This window comes from Neoarius graeffei, chromosome 12, assembly GCF_027579695.1.
Source record: "Neoarius graeffei isolate fNeoGra1 chromosome 12, fNeoGra1.pri, whole genome shotgun sequence".
Classification (NCBI taxonomy): Eukaryota; Metazoa; Chordata; class Actinopteri; order Siluriformes; family Ariidae; genus Neoarius; species Neoarius graeffei.
Window position 1 is genome coordinate 40,489,607 of NC_083580.1, and position 15,839 is coordinate 40,505,445.

Sequence of the window (15,839 nt, forward strand, 5' to 3'; positions counted from 1 at the left end):
ACTTTTTTCTTCCCCCTTGCAAGAAACTGTACTGGACAGTGGACAGTTTAACATCAGCTGGAGCCACTGTAAATACCCGTGCCAAGGCCTCGTCCTCTTTAAAGGATGACTGTGATGGGCATGGACAGAACCTGCGGTCGGGTGGGAGAGGGGTGTATAAATGTAGCGGTGGTAGCTCTTTTTGTTTGTTTGTTTTGTTTGTTTTTGTTTGTTACTTTTAAGGAGGATATTGGAGAGCTAGTAGGGTCACCTGGACTGTTGGCCCCAGTTTTCTCAACTTTGTCCTGAACATGTTCAGAAGACAACCACACAATCTGATGAGAACAGACCCGTGTTTTTTCTAAGCACCACACTTGCACATCACACTGCAATGAGTTACATCTTCCAAACTTTGCCAAATTTCTATTGTTCTTGCTAGTTCTTGACCTTCAGTGTGTGGTTTGCAAAAAAAAGGTAACAATTTTTTTTTTTTAAATCCATACAATGTTCAATTTTCAATTGAAGGAATTATCACCATTTGAAGAAGAAAAAAGTGCAATTCATGACCTTGATGTAATGCTTCTGATGTATGGTATTCTATTAGATAAATTAGCATGGGACCTTTTAAGTAGCTAGTACTGTGTGTGTACTCCCCAAGTGTAAAATCTCTTTTTGTCACAGTAGGAAGGCTGTATTTCATTGCTAAGTGCTCTGTTCTAGATTTCTTGGTGGTTCTAAAGCAGAATTCTGCAGTGTATCCTACTGAAACTAACAGTTACTTGATCCTATTAGCAGTGTCTATATTTGTAGTTCACATATATGCCTGTTCAAATACAATATCTTAACAGTTGTTCTATTTATGTTTGTGTTCTGCTGGATTTTTTTTCTTCACTTTTTTCCCCCTTTTCTTTCATTTTTAGAGGCACAACTGGTTGGAAAGCAATTGGTTGCTTGAGCATTGTTAATGTACAGATATGAAGTAGGCTTAAAATCAGTTGTGATTAATTTTTAAACATGTCTACTTGTGCTATTGTGCCTCTGGTTTGTTTCTTTCTCATTTTGTATTATCCTTAATTATGTCTCTGCATTGTATCAGCCCGGAGTTGGTACCACAATTTTGCTTGTAACCATGATAGTCTACTGCTATTATTGATTTTAATATCACAAATAAACATTAGCTAAAGGAGTATTTGGTTGGTGCTGTCTTATTTAAACTTTTTAACCTGATATCCAAATGGTCCAGGCAACCCTAAGCCCCTCTTACTCTGTATATCTGTCATTGTCAGCATGACACAGCATTCCTAACCTAAATTCCTACATGACCCAGTAATACAATAAATCAATAGTTATGAACTTGACTCACCGTTCCAGCACTGTCTCAAAGGGACTATCATATTGTCGCTTACTTTCTCTAGTCCCTACGCTGCAGCTACTTTGATCTTAGAAAAATTCATACAGTTTATCTGAGTATTAGTTTTCATACACTTAAGACAAAGTGAAAACAAAGTCATAAGTTTCATATTTTAGGATCCACAAACCATTTACAACGTGATAATAGTAATTGAGTGTGTGTGTGTGGGGGGGGGGGGTGATATCAAAGGTTTATAGCTTGCATGGAGAATATATAAATATTCTCTGATAAATATGGCAAAACTAATGTCCTTTATTGGCCTGCTTCCAACACTCTCAGTTGTGATAGTTGCTTCACTATTTCTGATAAATCTGTTCTATTTGCTGGCCTAATCTTTGCCTATTAATCTTGATATAATTCTGCCAGATGTCATAAATGGTTTTTCAAATCAAACCAAAACCTGTGACTTCTTTCTTTCCCATATCTTTAGAATTTATACTTTGGTATAGGATACACCTGCATTTTGTTGATCTTTTATTTTGTATATTGACATATTTTATAAGTTTTATACAGTGAAGGGAAATAGGTATGTATATAAAATTCAGCTCAGCATGTTTAGAGAAAGAAAGGTTTTCTATATGATCCAAAGAGCACTATACCCACAGTGAAGTAGTCTGTTGGGAGCATCATGAGCATCACTGGGTCATTACACGTCCAGGGAAACATGAATGGAGTGGTGTACTGGGACATGTTTGAGGAGAATTTACTGTAATAGGCCAAGGAACTGAATCTAGGGAGAAAATGGATGTTTTAACAAGACAATGACCTCAAACATACAGCCAAAATAACTCAAGAAGGCCTTGTATGGCCTAGCTGATCTCCTGACCTGAATCCCAATGAAAATTTATGCAGAAGACAATTTGGCAAGAGGAATGGAGCAAAATTGAACCACAATACTGCAACAAGCTAATTTTTTTACATAGGATAAGCAGCTACAGATGATGGATGACCCCTTAGGTGTGCGTGTGTTTTGTGTTGTTTTTTTCTGTTACCACTGCATTTTCTCAAGAGCATATGTATGATGTATGACTTGCCATATATTATTGTATATTTTCTACCTCAATTAAAAAGAGCTCTCATTCAGGTAGGATGCAGCGATTAAACTCCTCTTTGTCCATCAGAACTGTTTGGTAGTGTTTAGTTTATAGCTGTTTTAGCCTCACAGCAAATATGGATTACTACCTAGCTGACATGAAACAGGATAAGTTTTGCTCATGTTTCCAATTAACTGTGTTTTCCATACCAGGATATACGAGATTATTCTATCCACATTCACTGGATATGAGCAATCACATGCTTTGATTGGCTATTCTACTACTTAGCTATCAGCTCATATACAGTAAGTAAAGAAAAACAAAATGGCAGAGTGTGTTGCTGAACCAACTGAGGATGAAATACAAACCCTACTCGAAAACAAACCCTCCAAAAATACAAAAAAGCAACAAAATATGGAATAAAAGTATTTGATGGTGAGAAGATATCTTATAATTTTTCAAGAATTAGTATTATAGCATTTTTCACAAATTGCTAGTGTCATTTCACTGGTTTGTTGACATTCTAAGTAGAAATTATTTTGTCGGATGTTTTGTATAAAGTTTTTATTTATCGAATTTGCAAAAAAATAAAAATGTTCTGTTTCTCAAAATCCAGTGAATGTGGATATAATAAAACAGTTATTCCAATCAATCTCAGTGCACATGGCTTATAGCCTACTCGGCATGATATGCCTCGTTGGCTATCAGCTCATGTATGACTCGATTTTGTGGAATAACTGTTAAATGTCATGGTCCACAGAGTCTGTTAATGGAGGTGAATGATGCAGTGGAGGAAAAATTATTTAAGCATTTAAGACAGCATAAAAAAAAAGCATAAAAAAGAATAATAGCATTTAAGACAGCAAATACAGGTTGGAATATATATATATATATATATATATATATATATAGAGAGAGAGAGAGAGAGAGAGATGGCGATAATTATCGACACCTTAATTTTTTGGCCATTGCAAAAGTAGAAAAGACTTTCAATACGTGCATGAATAATTACTCAAATTTCCACTGGGAAAAAAACGAGTTGATTCCTGATTACTTAGCGTATCAGATCATGTGACACTGTTACAATTATTGACGCCTTTCTCCACGGTTATCAACACCATTCCACAATTATTGACATCCAGATGATTATTTATTTAAAAAAATAATCGGTATGTGGTATTAAGTTAACAAAACATAGTTTTTATTTAAAATTTGTTTGACATAGACTTATATTTAGTACAAAATATCTTTTATATAAATATATCGATGTCGGTGCTTATGTAAATGAGGAAGTAATTCTAATGTTTGTAAACAAATTAATTGAATGTTTAACCTGTGTCAGAAAATCTTTTTGTTCCACTTTCTACCCACTTTCTAAGTATTTTCATAGATCACATTTTGTTAATCATTCGTTGTTGTTTGTATTAATTTCTAATTTTGTAGTTTACCAATAAATGTCAACGGGCAATTGACATTGTAATCACATGAAAATCCAGGTCAAAGGTCGCATGTTATTGTCAGTCACAGCGTTGAAAACACAAGCTCGGAACAGCCTCCAAACATTACTAATTGCACCTGTCTCTTGTTCCTCAGCAATCACCTCTCCTGCTTAAGTTCAGCTCTCACACACTCGCATCGCAAAGTATCGTTTAGTGTTTCCATGCCTAACTTTACCAAGCCGTTTACTTTCTGCCTGACTTCCTGTGTTTAGACCATTATCTACATTCAGTCCCCAACCTCGCTCTATTGTTTTCTCTGCATTATCCTGTTTGCCGATTGACCGACCCCTGCCTGTTACTCTGTTGATGATTCCTGCTCTTCGTTTTGGCTCAGTCTACAGTTTGCTTCTCCGCCCCGCTCTCCCCTGTTCTTGCATCCGTAAGTGCCTGCACCCCGACAGGATACTTCGCCACCAATGGATGCAGCAGAGGAGGTGAAGCAGACTGCACTCAGTGCTTGGGGCACTTATTAAGTGAACATCAGCAGATGCTCAGTGGCCTCAACATTAGGATGGTGCAGCTCACTGCTGTTATGTCGCAGGCCCTCCTAACATACCCCGCATCTTCTGCCAGCACCACTCAGCTCATTATGCTACCGGAGAAGTTTTCGTGTGAAGCATCAAACTGTAAGGGATTTCTTCTCCAATGTTCCCTATATTTCTCCTCACTCACCAGAATCTCCAACGAACAGAAGATCGCTAAATTTCTCACATTACTCACAGGCCAGGCTGTACAGTGGGCTAGTGTGGTATGGAAGCATGGCAGTGAACACACCACATCCTATGACCTTTTCATGGATCTGTTTAAGCAAGTGTTTGATCAAGAACCTGAAGGAATAGAGGTTGGAGAGAGTCTCTTGTCAATCAAACAGGGAAATAGAAGCATCACAGAGGATGCCCTGGACTTCCGGAATGAGCCTGCACTAAAAGCCACTTTTTGCCAAGGGTTACGTCCGGAGGTGCTGAGTGAATTGGCCTGTCACAACGAACATCTATCCCTCGACCCACTCATTGATTTGGCCATTCGTCTGGACCAACTCATCACAAACAGACCCTCTCTGCAACCTACCACTACTCTGTCTCCTGCCACTAGCATGCCCACTCCTATGGAGGTTTCTTATGCTCAGCTAAAATGATCAGAGAGAGAGAGAAGATGGTGAGAGGGTTTGTGCTTCTCCTGTGGTGAGTCCAGCCATCTCATCGCTAAATGTCCTGTCCGTCCGCCTCGGGGTGCTCTGGCTCATCCAGTTAACAGTCCACCCAGCCCATATCCTCTTATAGGTTTATAGATTCAGTGGCAGAGGGGAACTTCATTGACTGCTCAATCATCCAGAGATTCAGCCTCCCCACAGACACCTTGCAAAGCCTGCTTAAGTTAAAGACCATCGATGGGGGTCCCATTGGGAACAGACTAATCTCTACTCCTACAACCCCTCTACAGATTCAGGTGGGAGATCTCCGTTCTGAACTTATTTCTCTATTCATCACCCGAACTGCTCATCATGACATCATTCTAGGTTACCTTCAACTCCATGACCTGTTAATCTCTTGGCAACATAAAAACATTCTTCAGTGGTCACCAGCATGTTTTCAAAATTGTCTTCATCATTCTAAACTAACCATCTTGTCCACCTCCATGGAGAGCCCACAGCCCGATTTGCTAGACCATGTTCCTGCATGCTATCTGGACTTGGAAGAAGTATTCAGCAGAGGTAAGGCATGTGGCCTGCCCCCTCCCCGTCCCTATGACTGTGCCATTGACCTCCTTCCAGGCACTACTCCTCCACACAATTGTATCTATCCATTGTCCTTAACTGAACAATCAGCTATGGAAGAATATGTGCAAGAAGCCCTGAACCAAGGGTACATCAGACCATCCACCTCACCAGCTTCAGCAAGCTTCTTCTTTGTTGGAAAGAAAGGAGGAGGTCTTCGGCCATGTATAGACTATCGGGGTCTGAACTAAAATACTGTGAAGTACCCCTACTCACTTCCACTAGTGCCCTCTGCCTTGGAACAACTACATTCTGCCAGAAGCTTTTCTAAATTGGACCTACGCAGCACCTATAACTTGGTCAGAATTTGAGAAGGGGATGATTGGAAGATGGCCTTTAGCATCACTGCTGGCCATTTTGAGTACATGGTAATGCCTTATGGCCTTTCTTCGATACCAAGCATCTTCCAGTGCCTGACCAACGACGTCTTAAGGGATATGCTGGGGAACCACCTGATATGTGCAATAAGTGTGTTTCATCTACTTCATAATTCCACTCATTTAGTATTTATGGTATATTTTTTTTCTTTTTAGTGTGTGTGTGTATGCTTATCCTGTTCTACAGGGTCACAGGCAAGCTGGAGCCTATCCCAGCTGACTATGGCCAAGAGGCAGGATACACCCTGAACAAGTCACCAGGTCATCACAGGGCTGACACATACAACCATTCACACCTACGGTCAATTTAGAGCCACCAATTAGCCTAATCTGCATGTCTTTGGACTGTGGGGGAAACCGGAGCACCTGGAGGAAACCCATGCGGATACGGGGAGAGCATGCAAACTCCACACAGAAAGGCCCTCGTCGGCCGCTGGGCTTGAACCCAGGACCTTCTTGCTGTGAGGCGACAGTGCTAACCACTACGCCACCATATCTCATCTCATCTCATTATCTCTAGCCGCTTTATCCTGTTCTACAGGGTCGCAGGCAAGCTGGAGCCTATCCCAGCTGACTACGGGCGAAAGGCGGGGTACACCCTGGACAAGTCGCCAGGTCATCACAGGGCTGACACATAGACACAGACAACCATTCACACTCACACCTACGGTCAATTTAGAGTCACCAGTTAACCTAACATGCATGTCTTTGGACTGTGGGGGAAACCGGAGCACCCAGAGGAAACCCACGCGGACACGGGGAGAACATGCAAACTCCGCACTAAAAGGCCCTCACCGGCCACGGGGCTCGAACCCGGACCTTCTTGCTGTGAGGCGACAGCGCGAATCACTACACCACTGTGCCGCCCTACGCCACCACATATATATAAAATGTATATTTTAAATATATATATTTTTTACTTGTGTGGCTTGATATCAGAATCACTTTTATAGCCAGGTATGTGAACACACACGAGGAATTTGACTCCGGTTTCACTTAGCTCTCTTAGTACAAACAGATAAAAAAAAAAAGCATAGACAAAAAACAAAACAAAGCTATGTACATGTAGAAGGGTAAATATATGTATAGACAAGAAAAAAAATATATATATATATACACATATGTACTTTTTTATCTTTTGGTGCAAAATGGTGCATAGTGCAAGACTGACTTAGTAAATATAAATATACAGTGTGCACAGAATGACGGTATGAGTGTGCAGATATTTCACAGTTGATGTTACTGATATTTGAGTCCGGTTTTAGCTGTTCATCACAGAGACAGCCTGGGGGAAAAACTTGTGTCTGGTTGTTTTTGTGTACAGTGATCTGTAGCGTCTCCCAGAGGGGAGAAGTTTAAACAATTTGTGACCAGGGTGTGATGGGTCTGCAGAGATGTTACCTTCCCATTTCCTGACTCTGGACAGATACAGGTCTTGGATGGAGGGCAGGCTGACACCAATAATTTTCTCTGCAGACCTTATTGTCCGTTGCAGTCTGTTCTTGTCCTGCTTGGTGACCAATCCAAACCAAACAGTGATGGAAGAGCAGAGAACAGACTGAATGATGGCAGAGTAGAATTGTGTCAGCAGCTCCTTAGACAGGTTGAGCTTCCTGAGCTGGCGCAGAAAGTACAACCTCTGCTGGGCCTTTTTGATGATGGTGACTGTGTTGGTCTCCCACTTCAGGTCCCGGGAGATTGTGGAGCCCAGAAACCTGAAGGTTTCAACAGCAGTCACAGTATTGTTGGTGATGGTGATGGGTGACAGGGTGGGGGGGCTCCTCCTAAAGTCCACTGTCATCTCCACAGTTTTGAGCGTGCTCAGCTCCAGATTGTTCTGACCACACCAACAGACCAGCTGTTCAACCTCCCGTCTGTATGCAGACTCGTCACCGTCTCGGATGAGGCCGATGACCGTTGTGTCGTCTGCAAATTTCAGGAGTTTGACAGACGGGTCTCTTGAGGTGCAGTCGTTGATGTACAGCCGGAGGAAAATGTTTGTACACCCTTTGGAATTTTTTACATTTCTGTCTAAATTGGTCATAAAACATCGCCTGAACTCTCCAGCAATCTTAAGAATGAACAAACAGTGTCTGCTTGAACTAAAACCACTCAAACAATTACATGTTATCATATTTTTATTGGCCATAAGATGGAAATATTGACAGGATAGGGAGGCATAAGTAAGTACACCCTTAGCTAAGGCTCATCCAAGAGCTAATTAGACTAATTAGATGATTAAACAATTTGACTCAGGTGTGAGCCAACCTGATGTCCAATCACTGAGGTGTGTCATAAGCTACCCACCCCACTGGAAAACCAGTTAAAAGGTGTGTTTTGATGAGAGGCATGTTCTGTGCATCATGCCTTGCTCAAAGGAGCTGTCTGAAGACTTAAGACACAAAATAATTGATTTGTATAAAGCTAAAAAGGGTTACAAAACCATCTCTAAGACCCTTGGTGTTCATGTGTCTACAATTAGAAAAATTGTGTATAAATGGAGACAATTTGGAACGGTTGTTACTCTGCCAAGGAGTGGCCGCCCTGCGAAGATCACTCCAAAGGCACTGTAAGTCATCATCAATGAGGTAAAAAAGAATCCAAGAGTGTCCGCTGAAGACTTGAGGAAATCACTGAAACATGCAGACATCTCTGTGGACACATCTACTATAAGAAAGACACTGAACAAGAATGGGATTCATGGGAGAAGGCCACGGAGGAAGCCATTGCTGTCCAGAAAGAACATTTCTGCTCATTTGGAGTTTGCGAAAAAGCATTTGGATGCTCCTCAGCACCACTGGAAAAACATATTGTGGTCTGATGAAACCAAAGTTGAATTGTTTGGGGGGAACACACCACATCATGTGTGGAGGAAAGTCGGTACAGCACACCATCAGCAAAACCTCATCCCCACCGTCAAGTATGGCGGCGGTAGCATCATGGTGTGGGGGTGCTTTGCTGTCTCTGGGCCTGGACAACTGGCTGTAATCAATGGGAAAATGAATTCTCAAGTATATCAAGATATTTTGCAGAAAAACCTGAGGCAATCTGTCAAAAAGTTGAAACTCAAGAGAGGATGGGTCCTGCAACAGGACAATGACCCTAAACACAGAAGTAGGTCGACATTAGAATGGTTTCAGAAGAACAAAATTCACTTTCTGGAATGGCCCAGTCAAAGCCCTGACCTCAATCCAATCGAGATGTTGTGGCATGATCTCAAGAAAGCCATCCATTCCAGGCATCCCAGGAATCTTGCTGAATTGCAACAGTTTTGCAAAGAGGAATGGTGCAAGATTTCTCCTGATCGTTGTGCCCGTCTAGTCTGCAACTACAGGAAACGTCTGTTTGAAGTTATTACAGCCAGAGGAGGGTCAACCAGCTACTAAATCAAAGGGTGTACTTACTTATGCCTCCCTATCCTGTGAATAATTCCATCTTATGGTCAATAAAAATATGATAAACGCAAATGTTTGGGTGGTTTTAGTTCAAGCAGACACTGTTTGTTCATTCTTAAGATTGCTGGAGAGTTCAGATGATGTTTTATGACCAATTTAGGCAGAAATGTAAAAAATTCCAAAGGGTGTACAAACATTTTCCTCTGACTGTATATATATGAATGAGAGAGAGAGGGACAGATGAGTGTTCTACTACTTGTGGCTCGGTGACAATCAGGGTAATTATGGACTTGGATTTGAATTTTTCTGTATATAAGTTTGAAATGGCTCATTCAGTGAGAGGAAAGTGGTTAACAAAGTTTATCAAAAAGCAGGTATAGTTATGATAATCATTATGATTTAATGATTTATAATTTTTCAATAAAACTCAAACTTTAACTGTAACAATAAACAAAAACTATCCAGTGCCCCATTATGGTGGATGGATTGTTATAACCCATTACCTGATATGCAAGTTTAGAGTTAGGCTTGCCCAAATTCAAAGTTTCTGTCCAGTAATCCAGGTAAACTTTAAGTATAAATCAACTTAAAGAAATGAAACTGAAAGTGTCACGTCCGCACGCATTCACGCTTGGCACACCTCAAACTTTCACTGGCATTTTTTCATGCTCTGAGCAGTACGCGCCTCAAGGACTAGTTACATGCATCTGTCCCGGATGAGAGCACAATCAGCGCGTGCATATAAGGACACTGAGATCTAACAAACTTAACAAAGTAATGTGCTCAGTACTCTTTCGTCTGATCTTACCAAGCTTTTTGTTTACGTTGTTCTTCTGGTTACCAACTCGTGCTTGTTTCTGGATTCTGATTTTGTCTCTGCCTACATCAGTCTGCTAGTGCCTCACATGACCCTTTACTTGTCCACTGTGTTATGTATTGGGATGCCATTCAGATGTTTTTGTTTGTGTTTTGATTGTTTACGTGCGACTCAGTTTGTTATGGCAATGATCAGCCTGTTGTTCATGAGCGCATATCTAGAACATACCAGAATAATTTGGACTGTTCGGGATATTACAGTGGCTTGCTGGCTACGCCGAATTGTGTATGATGTAATGCCATTCTTTCGAGTTATATCTGGAAAGTTCGGCGGACTAAACACTGCGAAACACAGAAAAGAAGAGAACCAAGTTGATGTCTGGGGAGGTTCACGTCTTTGTGTTTTGAGGTCGAAGGGAGGAGCTGGGATGTCATCTTGCTTGTCGTTCCGTGTTGGTGTGTTTGAAAATTCAGAAATCATCCCGATAACCATCCCGATAACCATTTGTTACATCTGCGGACTCGAAACCTATCGTCAACAAAGCACTTAAGGGATTATTGCAGAAAGGCTTTTGGACAGATGAACCGCTTGGACTTGGAACTTGGCAATGCATCAGGGATCGTTTTTTTGGATTCTTCACTTCAGGATATTTCAGGGACTCTGAACACAGGCCAGTGTTTTTTTTTTTGTTGTTGTTGCTGTAACACTGTTGGAATAGTCTTTTGTGTGATATTCTCCTTTATTATTGCTTTTTTTTAATGGAAACTTTATTTTTATGTAATATATCCACAAGCTGTATTCCAGTCTTTTCTGTTACGTATTTTGGCTTGCATACATGCAACAGAAAAGACCGGAATACAGCTTGTGGATTTATTAAATACAAAGTTTCCATAAAAAAACAATAATAGTAAAAGGAAAATATCACACAAAAGATAACATTCCAACAGCGTTACAAAAAAACTTTAAAAAATAAAATAAAAAAAATACACTGGCCTGTGTTCAGAGTCCAGGGGCGTGGCTAGGATTTTCCAAAAGGGGGGGTCACACACTGACTGGCAGCCTGAGTACATTATGTAACAAAAAATAATTACCATTGCTAGTTTTAGGTAGCTTAGAAACCGGCTCTTCCATTATTGCTGTTTCTTCCACGTTTTCTTGATGTTGTGTTTTAGAGATGCCACACTAAAACTTAGCTTCGAAGCCACAAAATGCAACTTTGATGGAAAAAAAATATATAATAAATTGCTTACCTCTCTTCACGTCAAAAGAAGGAGGAAAGTTTCGCTTGTTTTGACCTGGAGAATTATTAACACAAGAGGAAATACTTGTAATTCGCGACTAAAAAGTCTGCAGCTACACTGGCAGCTTGACCATGCTTTCTAGTGCGATCGTGTTGCGCTTGTGCAGAACTGGGTTTTTGCGCCCAAACCACAGGAGTCCATACAAGGTTATAGAAACCCTAATGAGGCTGAGGTGACAATCTAATTTTAAAAAAATGTTAGAAAAATTGCAGTGGGCGCTTTTCTAATATTCTTATGCGGCTATTAAAAAAATGTATGGTCCGACAAAGGGGGGTCACGGGCACCCCAGGACCCCACCCCAGCTACGCCCCAGGAGTCCATATCCTAAAGCGAAAAATCGGCATGACTTCTGAATTTTCAAACACACCAATGTGGGACTACAAGCAAGATGACATCCCAGCTCTTCCCCTCGACCTTGAAACACAAAGGTGTGAACTTCCCTAGACGTCAACTCGGTTCTCTTCTTTTTTGCATTTTGCTGTGTTTATATAGTCTGCCGAACTTTCCAGATGGAACTCGAAAGAGCAGCATTACATCATACACAATTCGGCATAGCCAGCAATCTATTGTAATATCCCGAACAGTCCAAATTATTCTGGTATGTTCTAGATATGCGCTTATGAACAACAGGCTGATCATTGCCATAACAAACTGATTCACATGTAAACAATCAAAATAAAAACAGCCAAATGGCATCCCAATACATAACAACTGTTTTGACTCTGCCAAACATTTCAGATCTGTATACCTGATCGTTTTATAATAAACTCTTCTTGCACTGACATTCATCTACCACCACTTAACTGGCAGAAAGAAAACAAGTTGGACATAAGGGTGACAAACATGTTGTGAATGAAAGCAAACCGTGAGTTCGGTTTGCTCTCCTTAGTGATGCACCCACTGAGAAACCTGAAAGAGCTCTGGTTATAGGGGACTCTATCATACGGCACGTGAAATTAGCTCAGCCTTTAGGGGCACCAGCAGCTTTAGTCAGGTGTATACCGGGAGCCAGGGCGCCGGACATAGCAGGTAATCTTAGGGTCCTAGGCAAGCACAGGTTCTCAAAGATAGTTATCCATGCAGGAGCTAATGATATACGCCTTCGTCAGTCTGAGGTTACTAAGAGTAACTTTGTAGAGGTGTTTAAATTAGCGAAGGCGATGTCCGATGCTGTAGTATGCTCTGGCCCCATCCCAATGCGGCGTGGCGATGTAGCTTACAGCAGGTTATGGTCCCTGAACTGCTGGCTGTCCAGGTGGTGCTCTGAAAACAGTGTGGGCTTTATAGATAATTTGGCTAATTTTGAGGGCACTGCTGGCCTGTTAGGGCGGGACGGTATCCATCCCACTCGGGAAGGTGCTGCTCTCATTTCCTGCAGCATAGGTCATAGTCTCAGAACAGGCCTAGTTAATTTCTGACAATCCAGAGCCAAGGCCAGGGAGCAGACGAACAGGCTAAACCGACTGTCTGCTAGCTGCACAGAGTTGTCACTCAGGGCCCACTACATCGAGACTGTGTCTGTTCCCCGAGCTCAACAAAAAGGTAGAAATTTTCAGAGAGTTTGTTCCAGTAACCTAATCAATATAAAATTAGATCATACTGACTGTACAGCTGCTGCCAGCACCTTTGATCTAAAGGTGGGGCTATTAAATATTAGATCTCTTACATCTAAAGCACTAATGGTTAATGAACTCATTACTGATCAGGAGTTTAATGTACTGTGTTTAACAGAAACATGGATTAAGCCAAATGAATATATAGTATTAAATGAAGCGAGTCCTCCTGGATACAGTTATATACACCAGCCTCGTCTAACTGGCAGAGGAGGAGGCGTCGCGGTTATTTATAACGATTATCTAGGTGTAACACACAAACCTGGTTATAAATTTAATACATTTGAAGTTCTTCATACTCATATAATGTATGTAGCCTCGAAAAATAAGTCTACCCAGTTAATTCCATTGCTTATTATTTACAGGCCCCCGGGGCCATATTCTGAGTTTCTTTCTGAATTTGCAGATTTTATCTCAGATTTGGTTATTTCCTTAGACAAAGCTTTAGTTGTCAGAGATTTTAATATTCACTTCGATAACCCAGAAGACCCTTTAAAAACAGCGTTTGTGTCCATCTTAGATTCAGTTGGGATTAAGCAGAATGTCATAGGACCGACCCATAATGGTGGTCACACCCTTGATCTAATACTAACATTCAGATTAAACGTAGACAATATAGTCATACTTCCACAGTCTGAAGTTATCTCAGATCATTGTCTCATCTCATTCAAAATATGTCTGAGTAATAATATATGCACCTCACCACGCTACTGTATTAAACGTACTTTCACGTCAACTACTGCACAGAGCTTTATAAATGATCTCCCAGAGCTGTCAACTTTGATTGGGTCACTGTCAGCCCCTGCAGAACTTGATCAGGCAACTGAATGCTTAGAGTCAACATTCCGCCATACTTTAGATAATGTAGCTCCTCTAAAAAGGAAAATGGTCAGAGACAAAAAATTAGCACCCTGGTATAACGATGACACTCGCACATTAAAACAGACCACTCGAAAATTGGAACGTAAATGGCGTCAAACAAAATTGGTAGTGTTCAAATTAGCTTGGAAGGAGAGCTTCCTGAAGTATAGAAAAGCTCTTAGTGCTGCGAGATCAACATATTTCTCCTCCCTAATAGAAGATAACAAAAATAATCCTAGATTCCTATTTAATACTGTAGCAAAATTAACCAGGAATAAGTCCACTATCAACACATGCACACCTGCAGTATGTAGTAGCAACGACTTCATGAATTTTTTTAATGACAAAATTGAGAATATCCGACAAAAAGTTCAAACTACTAATTTAAGGTTAGACAATGAAAGTGACCTTGTAATTAACAATATAACTGTATCAGATCATCAGTTAGAATGTTTTACTCCCCTAAAAGAAACTGAATTACTTTCATTAATCTCTACATCAAAAGCCTCAACTTGCGTACTAGATCCTTTACCGACACATCTATTCAAACAGATAATGCCTGGAGTAATTGAACCGCTTCTAAAAATAATAAATTCTTCTCTTATGATTGGCTATGTACCCAAATCCTTTAAACTAGCAGTTATCAAACCCCTGATTAAAAAACCTGACCTTGATCCCTGTCAGCTGTCCAATTATCGGCCAATATCAAACCTCCCCTTTATCTCCAAGATCCTTGAAAAAGCTGTGGCACAGCAGTTATGCTCATATTTACATAGGAATAACATCCATGAAATGTATCAGTCAGGATTTAGACCTCATCATAGCACAGAGACAGCACTGGTTAAAGTAGTAAACAACCTACTGTTGGTGTCTGATCAGGGCTGTGTCTCGCTACTTGTGTTGCTTGACCTTAGTGCAGCATTTGATACCATTGATCATTCCATTCTTCTGGATAGACTAGAAAATGTTGTGGGAGTTAAGGGAATGGCCCTCTCCTGGCTCAGGTCTTATCTAACTGATCGTTATCAGTATGTTGATATAAATGGTGATATTTCTAGACGTACCGAGGTAAAGTTTGGTGTTCCACAAGGTTCTGTCTTGGGTCCACTGCTTTTTTCTCTATATATGTTACCTCTGGGTGATATTATTCGTAAACATTGTATTAGTTTCCACTGTTATGCTGATGACACACAGTTGTATGTCTCTGCAAAACCTGATGAGAGACACCAGCTTAATAGAATTGAGGAATGCGTTAAGGACATTAGACACTGGATGCTTATAAATTTCCTTCTGCTTAACTCTGACAAGACTGAAGTACTTGTGCTAGGACCACATACAGCTAGAAGTAAGTTTTCTGATTACACAGTAACTCTGGATGGTCTTTCTGTTTCTTCACGTGCAGCAGTAAAAGACCTCGGAGTGATTATTGACCCCAGTCTTTCATTCGAAACTCACATTGATAACATCACCCGGATAGCTTTCTTTCATCTCAGAAATATTGCAAAGATAAGAAATTTAATGTCATTGCATGATGCAGACAAACTAGTCCATGCTTTCGTTACCTCCAGGTTGGATTATTGTAATGCCTTACTGTCTGGATATTCCAATAAGTGTATAAACAAGCTCCAGTTAGTTCAAAATGCCGCAGCAAGAGTCCTTACTAGAACTAGAAAATATGACCACATCACGCCTGTCTTATCCACACTGCATTGGCTCCCAATCAAATTTCATATCGATTATAAAATACTACTATTGACCTTTAAAGCACTAAATGGTCT